The sequence below is a fragment of the Mustela erminea genome, chromosome 1 (genome assembly GCF_009829155.1).
Source record: "Mustela erminea isolate mMusErm1 chromosome 1, mMusErm1.Pri, whole genome shotgun sequence".
Classification (NCBI taxonomy): Eukaryota; Metazoa; Chordata; class Mammalia; order Carnivora; family Mustelidae; genus Mustela; species Mustela erminea.
Window position 1 is genome coordinate 4,475,987 of NC_045614.1, and position 17,154 is coordinate 4,493,140.

Below are 17,154 nucleotides of genomic sequence, written 5' to 3' on the forward strand. Positions count from 1 at the left end.
AAGAAGGAAACAGATCACTTGCTGAGGGCATCCACGGCAACAGTAAAGCCACAGTGTGAAAACAGGCAGCTGAGTCCAGGCTCGGGGCTCTTAACCAGTAGGTCCAACCACCTCCACACCAGCAAAGCTCCGCACGGCTACTTCCCATACCAGGGGCAACAGTAGTGGGCTTGGCTCAGCTACCTTGGAGTCCTTGGCAATGTAAGGTTGCCTTGTCATTTCATCTTTGGGGGCCTAGGTCTTTCTGCTTGTGTTATGGGAGGCTGGGCTGGACCGATGCCACTTCTCTTGGGTGGTCAAAACCTCAGATGCCTAGAGTAGCCCAGCTTCTACCGGGGGCCACCTTCAAAGCCCCCGTGAAAGGTGGAATCTGTAGAGCTCCTGGCCTGGGGCCCCTAGTCCTGGGCTCCAGGGGCTGTGGAAAGTTCTGGTTTTAGAATCACCAAGGCCTGAGTTTAAATTTGGAGTTCCTCCCCTTCCTAAGTTGTATGACCCTAAGTAGGTGAATCCACCTCTCTGGGCCTCGATCTGCTCATCTGTAATATGGGGAGGAGGGAGCTAGACTCAACTGTTCTAAAACACACAGAAATATACAAGTCAAGAGCTTAGCTCACTGCCTGGCCCAAAGCGGGCCCAAGATCAAGGTAACGGGTTTTCTTATTGTAGCTGATCTTGAACTTGAAGGCAACCTGTGAGTATAATAATAATAACAATAATAGCACATTTTACTGATGACTTGCTGGTGCCAGGCTCTTTTCTAAGAGCTCAGAGTTCAGTATTATCTCACTTAATGTTCTTGGCAGCTCTATGAGAGGCCCTCACTACCTCTAGGTCACTAGCAAGGAAACCGATGTCCAGAGAAGCCAAGCAATTTTTACCCAAGGTCACACAGCTACAGAGTGAGGGAGTGGGGCAAGGCACTTTGCCCCTCTAAGCCACAGGTTCCTCTTCTATAAGATGGGGATAATAGGAGTACCTGTCTCTTAGGGCTGCTGTGCCCATCTAATGAGCTGATACAGTGTTTCCCTAGAAAGACTGGGTGATGGACAAACCTGCTTCCGAGACTCAGTGAGCTGTGTGGCAAGTAACCCACTCCCTTTTCAGTTCTTAATAGTTCAAGGAGTGGGACTTAATTGGTGTTAATAAATGTTTATGCCCCTTAACACTTAATCCCTTTGTTTGATAAGAAGTCCTTCAGCAGGCAACAGTATCCAACCGGAATGCAGTGACACTGTTTGCATTGTATTTGTTTCTAAATAAGCTTGCCTTACTGGGATGATATCCACTTTTCACTCATGGCAGGGTTACAAAATTTCTTTATTTAAAAAAAATGTTTTTAAGATTTTATTTATTTATTTGACAGAGATCACAAGTAGGCAGAGAGGCAGGCAGAGAGAGAGGAGGAAGCAGGCTCCCCGCTGAGCCCAACGAGGGGCTCAGTCCCAGGATCCTGGGATCATGACCCAAGCTGAAGGCAGCCGCCCAACTGACTGAGTCACCCAGGCGCCCCTGATTTAACCTTTCTAATTCTGGGGGAAGTTACCGAAATCTATATATGTGAAGAAATTGCATAGGCACATACACACACATGAACATAAGAGCTGTTGAAATCTGCATGAGATCTGTAGGTTACATCCAGGTAAATGTCCTGTTTTGGGAACTGTATAACTATATAAGATGCACCATTGGGGAAAAAACTGAGTTAAATGTACAGGGGACCTGTGGAATTCCTGCAATTTCTTGTGAGTGTATAATTATCCCAGATAAAAGTGTTGTGTTTCTTTTTGAGTAATTGATTTAGGCTTTTCACCGGTGGATGAATGGATTGACAAAATGTGGTATAGCAATACAATGCAATATGATTCAGCCTCACAAGGGAAGGAATCCTGCTACAACGTGGAGGGACCTTGAGGACACTGGGCTCAGTGAGAGAAGCCAGACCTAGAAGGACACATCCTGCAAGACCCCACTCCCAAGAGGTCCCCAGAGGAGTCCCGTCCACATAGACAGAGAGGCGCTGGTGGGAGCCGGGGCTGGGGCAGGGGATGGGGATTCCGTGTTTCATGGGGACAGTCTCTGTTTGGGGACATGGAAAGTTCTGGAGACGGAAGGTGGGGGTGGTGGCAGGATTATGTGAAAGTGCTTCACGCCACAGCTGTACATTCAAAAATGGTTAAGATGATCAGTTTTATGTTACGTATAATTTTCCACAGTTTTTAAAAAGTGATTGATTTAGGGTTTTTTAAAGGGTTTTATTTGACAAAATATAAATAGAGCTTAGGCAGAAGGTGGATAATATGAAAATCTTGAAGGTGGTCTGTGAAGGTCAAATATTTGTGCTTCGTCCAGACACAAATATCATCGTTGCTACTATTATTATGGTTATTATTACCCACAAGGTGTCAAAGCTTCCATGCTCATTCCCTGCCAGGTGCCCCGGAGCTACCTTTGAGATCCTTTGGGGAGATGGGAAAGATGCCAGGTATGGGGGTGAGAAGTTCCCAGAGCCCGAATTAAAGACGCTGTCCAAGTGGGTCTCGACTTCCCCAGAACAGCTGAAACCCCACCATTTAGCCATGGCCTAGGCCTCCCTATCCCCTCCTCAGCTGGGCCAGGTCAGCAAAGACCCACCCAGCCTCTCCCAGCCCAGCTGAAAGCAGGGAGCCTGAGTCCGTGAGGGGGTGGAGCACATGGTCTCTGACCTCCTGCCATGCTCAAATCCAGGGCAGGGCACAACTGTTGGGATATGGCTCTCCGGGACCTCAGTGAAAGGCTTAGTTAGCATCAGGAAGCAAGGTGGTGACGGGTGCCCACACCCAGCCCAGCCTGAAGAGTTTGGGACATCAGCCTGCACAGAGCTGACTAGGGAAACAGGACAACAGGGCAAGTGTGTGGCTTCTCCCTCGGCTAGGAGGAGAGAAGGAGTCAAGGGAGGGTGTGCAAAGGGCCAGAGCCTGGGGGACAGGGTGGGTGAGCTCCCGGGGCTGCTTATAAATTAAGACAAATAGTAGCTTAAAACAACACACATACATTACCCTACAGTTCCAGAGATCAGGAGTTCAAAATGAGTCTTCTGAGGCAACAATCCAAGTATCCATAGGGCTAGTTCCTCTTGGAGGCTCTAGGGGGAGAATCCATTCCTTTTCCAGCTTCTAGAAGCTTCCTGCATTCCCTGGTTTGAGCCCCTTCCTCCATTTCCATGCACGTTGCTCCCCTTTGAATTCCGTCATCATATTTCCTTCTCTCTGCTAGTGACCCTGTCCTAAAGACCCTGAGATGACACTGGGCCCCACCAGAACAATCCAGGATCACTCCCCCTTCTCCAGATCCTTCAGTCAATCACAACTGCGAAGCCTCTTTGCAGGGAACATACCCCCAAGATTCAGTAACAAAGACGGGGATATTTGGGAGGAATCATTACTCTACTTAGCACCCCAGGGGGGAGGAGGAGGGTCTGGGGGTAGCGAAGTTGGAGACTGGAAGTGGAGAGGGAGCTGAAGTAAAGAGGAGGTTGGGAAGGGGCTGGAGACTGGGTGAGGATTGGGAATGAGGTTAGGAGTGGGACTGAAGATGGGTCTTATGGCAGAATGGAGTTGGAGGAGCTAGGGATGGAACTGGGAGTAGGGATAGGGGCAGTGTGGAGATGGTGAGGCTGGAACTCTGTCTCTGGTGGACATGAGCGTCCCACCCTGGGTCAGTACCAAGACGGAGCTTCCATGGGCTTGTAGGGACAGGCAGACGCCCCTGGGGGTGGCCAGGAGGCTGCCAGTGTGCGCTGACTACTCCACTTCTCCAGACAAAGGTCTCATGCCCTCTTCTAACTTAGGGGCTCTTTCTTATTCTTCTTCCTCTCTCTCCCCTCAACACCCTCTCCAGGTTTGAAGCTGGGGTCTGTCCACTGACCAGCGACCACCTGGTCCACGTGACCAGTCACGAAGACCATTAGACATCCCCGCCCCGCCACGATACTCAGCTGCGGAGCCACTACTGAATCTACTCAGCTCTGTTCTCTCCTCTCGCCCCCGCCATGAGCCTCAGTAGGAAAGAGGCTGATTTTTGTCCTTATCTGTATTATCATGAGCATCAAATAACACACGTGCATCGTAGAAAACTCACTGATAATCTTAACCGCCCAGACATAACTATTGTTAATAGTGACATGTTTTCAGCTTAAAAAATCATGTATAGGGGCACCTGGGGGGTTCTGTTGGTTAAGCACCTGCCTTTGGTTCAGGTCATGATCTCAGGGTCCTGGGATCCAGCCCTGTGCTGGGCCCTTTGCTCAGGGGGGAGTCTGCCTCTCCCTCTCCCTCTGTGCTCTCTCTCAAGTAAATAAATAAAATCTTTTAAAAAATCATTTATGGGGGCACCTGGGTGGCTCAGTGGGATAAAGCCTCTGCCTTCAGCTCAGGTCGTGATCCCGGGGTCACGGGATCGAGCCCTGCATCAGGCTCTCTGCTCAGCGGGGACCCTGCTTCCCTCTCTCTCTCTGCCTGCCTCTCTGCCTACTAGTGATCTCTGTCTGTCAAATAAATAAACAAAATCTTTTTAAAAAATTAAAAACCATTTATATTATTTTTTTACAAAGATTTGGGTGTACTGTTTGTTGCCTATTTTTTTCCCTTAGAGTGTCATTAATATCCTTCCATATTTCAAAGCACTCTTCACTATAATTCTTTTAAATTTTATTTTTTATTCTTAACTATAGTAAAGCACATATAACATAAAACTTACCATCTTAGCCACGTGTAAGTGTACAGTTGAGTGGCCTAAGCACACTCACACTAGGTGCAACCATCCCCACCATCCATCTCTAGAGCTTTTCCATCTCCCATCTGTCTCCCATTAAACACTAACTCCCCATCCCCTCCCCACAGACCCTGGCTCCCACCGTCTACTATCTGTCCTTCTGGATGATTCTAGGGAGCACAGTTTTCAAGGTCCATCCATGTTGTAGCGGGTGTCAGACATCCTTCCTTTTTTTTTTTTTTTTTTTTATTTGACAGAGAGAGCTCACAAGTAGGCAGAGAGGCAGGCAGAGAGAGAGAGAGGAGGAAGCAGGCTCCCCGCTGAGCAGAGAGCCCGATGCAGGACTCGATCCCAGGACCCTGAGATCATGACCTGAGCCGAAGGCAGCGGCTTTATCCACTGAGCCACCCAGGTGCCCCGACATCCTTCCTTTTTAAGGCTGAATAATATTCTATTGTATGAATAGACCATATCTTGTTTACAATGAACATTGGGGCTGTTTTTACCTTTTGGCTATTATGAATAGGGCTACTATGAACACGGGTGTATTAATCGGGAAGAACCCTGATTGATCTATCTATCGTCTATCACCAGATTTATTATAGGAATTGGCCCACCTGATTATGGAGGCCAAGAAGCCCCATGATCTACCATCTACAAGCTACAAAACCAGAAAAAATAATATAACCCAGTGATATAATTCAGCACAAGTCAGAGGCCTGAGAAGCAGGACCTGATGGTGGAAGTTCGAGTCTCAGTCTGAAGACGGGAGAACCAGGAGCGCCAATATCCAAGGGGGGCGGGGGAGGAGCTCTCTCCAACACAGAGAAAATTCCCCCTTACTCTATCCACCTTTTTGTTCTATTTGGGTCCACAGTGGCCTGGATGAAACCATCTGCGTTGGAACAATCTTCTTTAGTCATTCCACTGATTCAAATGCTAATCTCTTCCAGAAACACTCTTGCAGACACACGAGAAAAATGTTTTACCAGGTACCTGAGCATCAGTTAAATCAACACGTAAAATGAGCCATCACAACGGGTGTTACAGTACCATTTTAATGGCTGTAGAATATCCCATAGCATGAACGGATGCATCGTCATACCTGAGATAGTCTCCTATGTTGGAAAGTTGTATTCTTTTCTTTTTCTTTTATAAATAATGCTACGGTAAGGGGCACACCTGGGAGGCTCAGTTAGTTGAGCGTCCAACTCTTGGTTTTGGCTCAGGTTGTGATCTCAGGATCATGGGATCAAACCCCGCATCAGGCTCTGTGCTCAGTAGGGAGTCGGAGCCTGTTTGGAATTCTTTCCTTCTCCTTTTGCCCCTCCCCTTGCTTGTGTGCGCGGTCTCTCTTTCTCTAAAATGGATAAATAAATCTTTTAAAAATAATAATAGTGCTATGGTGAGCGTGTCTGAAGGTTTAATCTTCAGGCAACAAATACTAATCAAGTCTAATGCTTCTCTATCCAATATGGTAGCCTCTGACCACATGGTGGCTACTAAGCACTTGAAATGGGGCCAGTGCCATGTGTTGAAACAACAGGATTTTGGATATGGGGTTAAATACAGGATATTATTAGAATTCATGTCAGTAGATCCTGTTTACTTCCAAAATGTGGCTACTAGAGAAAGTTATGTTACATATGTAGCTCACACAAGATTTCCACTGGATGGTACTGGGCTAATAATTATGTTTTTTGGCAGCACCAAGCACTGTGTGAATGCAATCTCATTTCACCGTCCCAGATACCACAGGAGCTCCATGGCGTGGAGCTAAAGCTGCCTCTTTGGTGTGGTGCCCTTAATCACCAAGATACCCCCTCCCCCCAACCTTACCTCACAGGGTCATCTTCCAGAGGAGAAAACAGAGGCTCACAGAGGTTCAAGTGACCTGCCCCAGAGTCACACACAAGGAGGGGACACTGTTTCCCAAAGGGTGGGAACCTTTTTATGGTGTTAAATAACATTGGATCCCATTGTGAGAAAGTTGAAGTCTCTTGATTTCTCTTTCTGGCGGTTTTGGTCAATGAGAAAGGCTCCACTGGGTGCTACGGTGACTTCAGAGCCTGTATCTGCTCCTGGTCCCCCCTTCTAGGCTAGAATTTCACCTTTTGGCTTGTCTGCATTGCTTTTTAAGACAGCTTTATTGAGGTGTAGTTGACATACAATAAACTACATGTGTTTAAAATGTATAACTCAGGGGCTTCTGGATGGCTCAGTGGGTTAAAACCTCTGCCTTCAGCTCGGGTCATGATCTCACGGTCCAGGGATCGAGCCCCACATCGGGCTCTCTGCTCAGTGGGGAGCCTGCTTCCTCCTCTCTCTCTTTCTGCCTGTCTCTCTGCCTACTTGTGATCTCTATCAAATAAAAAAATTTAAAATATATAATTCAATACATCTTGACACACGCATACACCTTCAAAACCACCACCACAATCCAGAGAGGGGACAGACCCATCTTAGCATAAGTTTCTATAATTGCTGTTTATCTACTTTCCTAGCTTGCCATTTGCGGGGAGCACTGTAAAACTGTCCTTTTGAAATAAATGTGTGGATTCACATTTTTGAAAAGTGAGTTTATTTGAAAACAATGTTTAGGTAAATCATGGTGACGGATTCAGTTGGACAAAGTTTAAAATCTGAAAATGCCCCAGGCGGTGTAGGACATGATTGAGCCACAGCTGAAATGTGAATATGAACGTATATTATAAGAGCGTTCTACCAGAATAAGATTTCTGGAACTGATAAACGACATGGAGTTATGCAAGAGAACGTCCCAGTTGTTGGGAGATACATCCTTAGATACTTAGGAATGAGGGGACATGTTGTTCACAACTTGCCTCGAAATAGTTCTGTGGAAACTGGGGGTGGGGGTTGGTGAGGGAAGGAGGGGAGAGAAAAATATGGCAAAAGGGAAGTGATTGGTGTATTTGGGTGAAAGGTCTATGGCAGTTCACTATATTCTTGTGGCTTTTCTGTTGGCATTGACATATTTCAAAAAAAAAAAAAGTTGGCTAATTAAAAGTATTGGTGAGGATGGGGAGCAAGGAAACTCTCATCCCTGACTGGTAGAAAGGTGGGATGGTCAATCACCCTGAAAACAATTTGACATTGTCTAGTGTAGTACTGAGCAGGATAGGTCAATTGCTAGACTAAGAAAATGCCTTAAAAGTTTATTTCTCACATAAGCAAAATTCACTGCGAGTGTGTATCTATCCTGGAAGGTTGTCCGTCGGGTGGCCCAGGCTCCTCCCATTTTGTGAGGCTTCCATTTTCAACATGGGATCTCCACCCCCAACCGAACTTTTCAGAGCGACCCCAGTAGGAAAGGCATGGAAGACACACTGGATTCTTCACCCCCTCAGCCCAGAAGGGCTTGCCTTACTTCAGCAGACTTTCTATTGGTCAAAATGAGTCCACATGATCACGGTGCAAGGGGAGCTGGGAAATGTAGTCTTTTGCAGTTGCTCCTCTGTTACAGTTCTACCCTATGGAGGGGCACCTGGGTGGCTCAGTTGATTGAGGGTCTGACTTTGGATTGGGTCATGATCCCAGGGTCCTTGGATTGGGCCCTGCGTGGGGCGCCCTGCTTAGCAAGGATTCTGTTTCTCCCTCTCCTTTTGCTCTCCCCCTGGCTTGCTCTTTCTCTTTCTCTGGCAAATAAATAAAAATCTTAAAACAAAAACGAAAATTCTACTCAATGGAAAGGGAGCCTGAATCTTTGTGACAGAGCAGGCTGCCTCCGCCACGTTCACCAAAGTCACAAATGAACATGTCCTGCGATTGGGAATTTCCTTCCTGGGTTTATGTCCTCCTGGAAAACCATCACACATAGACTCAGGAGTCAGGCACAACTATTCAGAGTAGCCTTACTAGTCCTAGCAAAACCCTGGAATTACCCTGAGTACTCACGAATTGCAGATTCGATAAGTAAATGACGGTATTTTCATTCAATGGAATACACACAAATAAACCAACAGGGACATGCATTGACACGAATGACTCTCAACAAGATGATACTGGACCAAAAAAAAAAAAAAAAAAAAGAAAAAAGAAAAAGAAAAAGTCACGAAACAGTACATCTATTTATAAAATGACAAAAGTTCAGGATACATGAAACAAATAATATTTAGGATGGGGCTGCTCATCGAACATATATGAGTGTATCATAAAATATGGCAATATTGGCTGGTACCTAGCTGCTGCTTCAAGCCCCCCTCACTCCAGTGCACTCCCCGACCACCATGATTTTGTCCCCATGACGCTATAGACATCTTCACAACCCAGAAGCTAAAGGGTTAAGATCCAGTAACTATTTTTAATCTTGCCTTAGGTTTAGGGAGACATGCATATGTGATTAACAAAAAAATGTTTAAAAAAAAAAAAAAAAGCAAAGGAATGGTGAACACCAACTCCAGAATAGAGTCATTTCGGTGGGAGGATTGGGGGAAAGGTTGCATCTAGAGAGTTGCACAGAGGTTTTTACTGGGGTCAGTGTGCTTCCTTCCTGGTTTCCTCCCAATACTACAGAACAACAAAGGAAAGATATCATTAAGCCCCATTAGGAGCCATTCCCAGAGCCCTGTCTGTGAACTGTTTCTGCTTCAGCCACATCCCCAAGTGCCTTCAAGAAATCTATCAGAATGGCTTTCTAATGTGACTTAACTCTTTTAATTATGTGCAGAAGCATTTACAGGTAAAATACAGGACACCCGATTAAATTTGAATTTCAGATAAGATAAACAATGAATAATTTTTAGCATAAGTGTGTCTTAAATATTGCATGGGATTGATTGAACCACTGAAAAAGTATTCCTTGTACATGTCAAATTCAAATTTAAATGGGCATCCTGTATTTTTATTTTTTCAATCTGACAATCCCACTTTGGAAGTTTTCCCTTAACCAAACCCCCTACTCCATCCATCCCTCCAAGAATAGAGTCATTGTCTCCACTTCTGAGATCCAATAACCCCCAATGGTTATTCCAAAGCTAACCTTTTGCTGTATTCCTATTATTCACCTGTAGGAGAACAGTGACAGTTTGGGAGACATATTGCCAACTGGGATTTCTGCCAGATTTTAAGGTTCAAAGGATTTCAGCTTGTAAATCTAGCCCTGAAATTTAAAATTTCTCTCCAACATCACAGCCAAGATCCCTGTGGTCGAAGGGAGGGAGGAAAGCCCCATTGCTAAAGCCTAAGTTAGGAATCGAATTATGTTCCCCTCCCCACGCCCCAAAAAAAGGTATATGAAAGTAGTAACTTCCTAGGACCTCAGAATGTGACCTTATTTGGAGACAAGGTCTTTACAGAGGTGATTAACTTAAAATGAAGTCATTAGGATGGGCTGTTATCCATTGGACTGGTATCCTTAGAAAAGAGGAAATTTGGACAAAAACACACACAGAGGGAAGACAGTGTGAAGAGGCACAGGGAGCATGCCATGTGCAGACACAGGATGAAAGGGATGGGCTACAAGCCAAGCAAGACCAAAGATGGCCAGAAAACCACCGGAAGCTGGGACAAGCAAGGAAGAATTCTCCCCTACAGGTCCCGGAGGGAGCAGGGCCCTGCCAACACTTTGATCTCAGACTTCCAGCCTCCAGAACTGGGAAACCATAAAGTTCTGTTGTTTAAGCCCCCAGGTCTGTGGTACTTTGGCAGCTCTGGGAAACTTTTGTGGATTTTGTTTTTCCATCTTGAAACTGACTCGGTGGGGTGAGAGATAGCACTGCCCCGAGCACGGAGCAGGGCAAAATGCTCCCAGTAGGGTGAATAACTCACCCCCTTCTGCTCAGGGCTTTCCCAGTTTGGGTTGAGCAAGGAGCCCGATGTGGGACTTGATCCCAGGACCCTGAGATCATGACCCAAGCTGAAGGCAGACACTTAACCAACTGAGACACCCAGGCGCCCCAATTGTTGGATTCTTCTGACTACGCTCTGGAGAAAGGCTCAGTTTTTCAGAGACATGTCTTTAACACCTCACTGACACTTGCTAATTTTCCTTTTAAGGAAGATGAGGTACAAAGACTGGGACAGATGGGGTGCCTGGGTGGCTTAGTTGGTTATATTTTACTATAATTTTAAAAAAAGATGGAGTGATAAATTGTGTCAAAAACTGCTAACAGGACTAACAACACAATGAACTGATGATTGACCATTGAATTTGTTGTAACTTTTGGTCCCTGATTTGAGATCTTTCTTCTTTTTTACTATAGACCTTTCTAGCTATAAATTTCCCTCGAAGCACTGCTTTAATTGCATTTCATATGTTTTGATGTTATGTCTTTTTTTTTTCTTCTCAAAGTATTTTCTAATTTCCCTTGTGTGACCTCTGATTTGGCTATTGAAATTGGTCATTGAATGTGGCCATCTGGAAACCATTAGTGACCTTGACAGCTGGTGTCTCAGTGGAGTTGTGAGTGGGTCCAAGAGATAATGAAAAGTGAAGGAGTGGAAACCAAGAAAAGATTCAACTCTTAGAAGGATTTTTTTTTTCTGTAAAGGAGAGTAGAGAAATGGGTAATAACTGGAGGGTACTGTGGGATCACAGGTCTGTATTTTTTTTTAAGATGGGAATAATCAAGGAGAGAGGGAACATCTGATGTAGTAATAGAAAGCAGAGACTTATTTAGAGCGATGACCTTGAGTGGAATGGAATCCAGGATGTAGGTAGAGAGTTGGCCTTGGCTAGGAGCCTGGACAGCTCCGTCATCGTAACAAGAAAGAAGGCAATGTTGACGACCTAAGTCCTATGGAAGTGAACCTTCTGTGGCTTTGTTTGTACAGAAGATAGGAGGCAAGGTCAAGAACTGAGAGGAGGAAGGGGAAGGTTGGAGGGGAGAAAGCAAGATGAGACATTACCATATGGGAGAGTGGATGAGTGAATGGACCGGGGCACAGAGCAGGGTCACTGGGCAGCAGATCGTTGGTCAAAAATCTCAAGGGAGGCCATTCAATATGGCTGCATATGAGGCTTCCCAGGTATGGGTGAGGAGTAGATGGGGGCCTGGTTTTAATCTGGCTGTCCGACCACCTAAATGTGATGAGGGAAGAGGCAGATGAGGAAGTTGAGGACATACGTCAAGGAGTGATTGTAATGACAGCCCATGTCAATCGAGTGAGGGCACAAGGGAAAGGGGGAGGGTGGGGCTCATGGATTATAAATCCTGGCAGAGCCAAAGGATTGTTTGGATTGGAGTACCAAATGGAATGAGCTAGAAAGAAAAGAAGTGTGGGTTGATGAGTAGGGTGCTTGAGAACATGGGAAATGATGCCATTTTTGGAAATGACAAAGTCTAAAATAAGACCATGAGAGGTGGAGGCCGAGATAGAGTGGAGGACAAGTTGGCAGGGAAAGAAGAGTGGAAGGAACTGGAAGGACCATCAAGCTCAGTGGTTCTCAAACAAGGGCGATTCTGCCTCCAATGGACACTTGGCCATCTCTGGAGACATTTTTGGTTGTCCCAACTTGGTGGTGGTATTGGGGAGTGGATGGAGACCAGAGATACTGCTCAGTATCCTACAGTGCACAGGCAGACCCCATGACTGAGAATGGTCTGACCCCAGAGTGTCAACAGTACTGAGGCTGGGAAACCCTGATCTATGTGGATACTGAAATCACCAAGAATTATACCCAGTGAAGTATTTGAGAAAGGAAAATTAAACCAGGACACACAACTGAAAAGAGATGAGAGGACGTCACCAGAGGCTAATAGATAAACAAACAAGATAAACAAGCTGTGGGTATTGTTTGGTGACCAAGACTGAAAGGTGCAGAATGTCAGAGAAGAGGTAGAAACCACGATGGAGGAAGGGTGCCTACCTCACCCCAAGAGGCACATGGGAGTGAGGAGCTGGGAGAGAAAACAAACACAGTCCTTGGGGGAGCGCCAAGCTTCTGTTGGGCAGAAGGTAAAGAGTGTGTTTTGTCAAGAGGTTGGGAGTACAGGGAACTTTCCTTAGGAATAATTGTGATTTCCCGAGGGCACAATTGAAACATTTCAAGATTTGAGGAGGACTACTAAAATTAACTGGAAGAAGATATTTGGAATACTTAATCTTACAAAGGGCTTATTGCCAAAATACACAAAGAGCTCTTGCAACTCGATAATAAGACAAATGACAAAGGGCTCACAACAGACACTTCACAAAAGAAGACACAGAGTTGGCCAAAAGGCAGAGGAGAAGATGCCTAAAATCATTAGTCATCCGGGGAAGTGAGCATTAAAACCACAAGGATATGCCATTACACACCCATTGGATGAACTAAGATTTTAAAACAACAACCTATCTCTGGAAGGTGATGTAGAGGAACTCTACATACATCTGGAACTCTCATACATCTCTGGTGGGTGTGTAAAATGGTGGAACCACTTTGAAAAATGATTGGCAGTTTTCCTAAAAGTTAAACCCTTCTACATGATGCAGCCATTCCACTTGATACTTACCCAAGAGAAGCAAAAATATATGCTTGCACAAAGCCTTGTACACAAATGTTCAGAGCAACTTTACTTACAATAACCCAAGCTGGAAACAACCCAAATGTTCATCATCTGGTGAATGGACAAATTCTAGTACATCTAGCACATCCGTACAATGAAAAGTAATGAATCGACGCATATACACAATAGCACGGTGAATTTCAAAACATTATGGGGAATGAAAGAAGCCAGTCACCAAAGACAATATACTATTCCATTTTATGAAATTCTACTTCAGGGAAATCTAATCTAGAGTGACAGAAAATTAGACCAATAATTGGAGATGAGATGGGAGGGGAAGTTGATTGCAAAGGGACCCAATGGACATTTGGCTGGGGGGGTGGTCATGGAAACGTTTTCTATCTTTTGTTTTTCTTGAAGATTTTATTTATTTGAAAGAGAGCGATCACAAGCAGGCAGAGAGGCAGGCAGAGAGAGAGGAGGAAGCAGGCTCCCTGCCGAGCAGAGAGCCTAATGATGGACTCGATCCCAGGACCCTGAGATCGACCTGAGCCAAAGGCAGAGGCTTTAACCCACTGAGCCACCCAGGCAAGGGAAACATTTTCTATCTTGACTGTTGCAGTTGTTACAGGGTTTTGTCAAAACTCATCAAACTGTACACTGAAAATGACATATTTTATTATACAAACATTATACTTCAATAGAGTGGGCTTTAAAACAAGAAGGACAGGGAAGGACAAGAGAGAAAAACGGGGTGCACAGAGTTGTGGTCTTTCAATTATGAGGTCTACATTACCTAATTATCTGCTTGTTTTCCCCTTTAGATATTACATCAAGGGAATAAAAATGGTGGTATCTTGGAGTATCCAGGCTATACCTACTGAGAAGGGGCATGAAGGAACTTTCTGGATCTTGAACAGGGTGATGGTTACGTGGGTGTACATCCATATAAAAAAAATAATTGTGCTCTACAGTTAAGATGCATGAACTTCACTGAGTGTACTCTAATAATTTTTCTAAAATTATACCACAGAACTCTTTTCATGTCAATAAAAATGAATTACATTATTATTATTGCTGACACCCCATTTATTTTTTTTTTTAAAGATTTTATTTTTATTTATTTGACAGAGGGAGATCACAAGTAGACAGAGAGGCAGGCAGAGAGAGAGAGAGAGAGGGAAGCAGGCCCCCCGCCGAGCAGAGAGCCCGATGCGGGACTCGATCCCAGGACCCCGAGATCATGACCTGAGCCGAAGGCAGCGGCTCAACCCACTGAGCCACCCAGGCGCCCTGACACCCCATTTAAATGACTCCCCTCTCCACTAACATGGCTCGCCAAAGCATTTGACACTTCTGAAACTGATGGCAGATCTCAACAGCCTGTTGCCCCTGCCAGCCTTGCTCTTCTGCTAGATCCATTGTCTCCCATGGACCTGTGTCTGCCCCCCTCCCCACTCCTCTCCTACTTCTCTGACAGGCAGGCCCTCTTTGGTCTCCTCTCACTTCACCCCTTTCCTGGGGTAGGGGTGGGCAGGGAAGATCTCAGCTCCTCCTTGCTCCCTGGGTGCCAGAATTACAGAATCATCAGCTTCCTGGAAATCTCCACTTGGATATGGATAGGCTGCCCAAACTTATCAGATCATAATCCACAGGCTCTCAAATGGGGACACCGGGCAATGTCTAGAGACATTCTTAGCTGACATGATTGGGGGACACTACTGGCACCTAATGGATAGAAGTCAGGGATGCTACTGAACTACTGTGCTACCATGCCCAGGGTGACCCCAGACAACATAGAACTCTCCAACGCCAAATGTCAGTAGTGCCAAAGTAGAGAAACCTTGTCCTAAACTGGGTCACTATCTTCTCCCAAACCTAAGTCTCCATCTCAGTAAAAGGCATCTTTATGCACCCAATGGCTCCAGCCAGAAGCTATGATCCTTATTCAACAATAAAATTGAATTCAGTCATTCACAGGCAACCATTCCTGAATTAGTTAGGTAATACTAGTTGCAGCAACGTATAAATCTTAAAATGTTTAATGACTCAAATATGATGCAAGTTTGCTGTTCACTCATCCAAACCCAAAGGGAGTGTTCTTAGCCGGCAGGTAGTTCCCTTCCTAGGCTCCTTCTATGGTCCCACCACCCTAATCAGGCCACTGCATTCAGCTGCAAGGGCCAGTGGAAGCAGGATGAGAGTGAAGTCACACCTGTTTCTTAAGCTCCTTGGCTTAGAAGTGTCCTATATCATCTTCTTGCAGAATCCATTAAGGAAAACTCACCATATGGCTCCTCAGATGCAACGAATACTGGGAAATGTAGTCCCTGAGTAGAAGGGTGTGATGACCACCCTCCAATGATGCTCACCTCTTGGTATCATGCCCTTGCAGAGTCCCCTGCCCCGCACTGAATCATGTGTGACCATTAGAATAATGTGGAAGTGACAATGTGTGACTGCCAAAGCTGGACTGTATAAGCTATTATAGCTTCCACTTTGCTCTCTTGGGTCATTTGCTCAGGAAGGAAGCCAGCAGCCATATTGTTAGGACACTCCGTTAATCAAGAGGTCCACATGGGGAAGAACTGAAGCTTCCTGACAACTGCTGGACACCCAGCTTGTCCAGGACCCAACTTGCTGGCCGTGTGAACAATCTCGGAAGCAGATCTTTCAACCCTAGTGAAGTCTTTGGATAGGACGACAACTCTGGCTGACGTTTGACTCCATCTTTATGAAAGACCCCAAGTCACAACACCTAGCTCAGCTCCCCTAGGTTCCTGACCCACGGAAACGGCATATGGATAACGTTTAACGCTATTGTTATTGTTTTATGCCCCTAAATTATGAGGTAGTTTGTTATGTGGGTAACTGCTACAAAGGAGAAGCATGACTTTTAGAAAACAATCTATTCTGCCATCTGCAAGCTATGTCTCCTCTACCTCCTACTCACTTCACAAGTCCATTTCCTCTACACTCTGTCTCCCACAAGCTGCCACCACATTTCTCTTCTGAATGACTACATTTACCCTATCACTGGTCTCCTTTTTTGGAAGACACGTGCCATATCTTTTTATCTCATTGGTTTGTTTGCTTGTTTGTTTTACTTTCCAACATGTAATCATTTCTTTGGGAGTGGGAAGTTCATTGCCTGTAGCTGTGTCCACCATGGTGGCAGTGCTGTCCAGAGGCAGCTGTGACCTTCAAGAAAAAGGGTCCCTAATCCTCAGTCTCTGGAACCGTCTGTCTATTTTTTTCCAAGTGGATATTCCAGACTGCCACCCATGCTTGTATCTATAAGATTTTCTCTCTGCTTAAGATAGTTTCTATTGCTTTCAACCAACAACCCTGACTGGCTCATTTGCCTGCATCATTGCCTCATGCAACCTATTCTCTACCCATGCGACATTCATTCAGACAATTGGACATTAATTCAATAAATGTTTACCAGGAACCTACTACGTGCCAAACACTGTTCAAACTTACAATCCTGAGATCAAGAATTTCATGCTCTACCAGCTGAGCCAGCCAGGCACCCCTAAGAGTCTGCATTTTTAATAAGATCCAGGTGATGCTGCTGCTGCTTCTGCTGGTCCACGAAGCATACTCTGAGTAGGGAAGGGCTATGCTAATAAATTACGTATCAAGAAAAAGGAAGCAGAGAAAAGGGATAAGGTGCGCTGGGAGATGAGGGTGAGCTTCAGTTCTAAATAGGGGTATCAGAAGATGACAGTAAGCATGGACTTCATGGAGATGAGGAGGGAGCCATGGGGATATGTGAGAGAAGAGCATTTCAGGCAGAGGGCACAGCCAGTGCAAAGGCCCTGAGGCTAGTATGTGTCTGATGAGTTAAAGGGAGAGTGAGGAGGGGCACTTGGGTGGCTTAGTGGGTTAAGGCTTCTGCCCTCGGCTCAGGTCATGATCCCAGGGTCCTAGGATCGAGCCCCACATCGGGCTC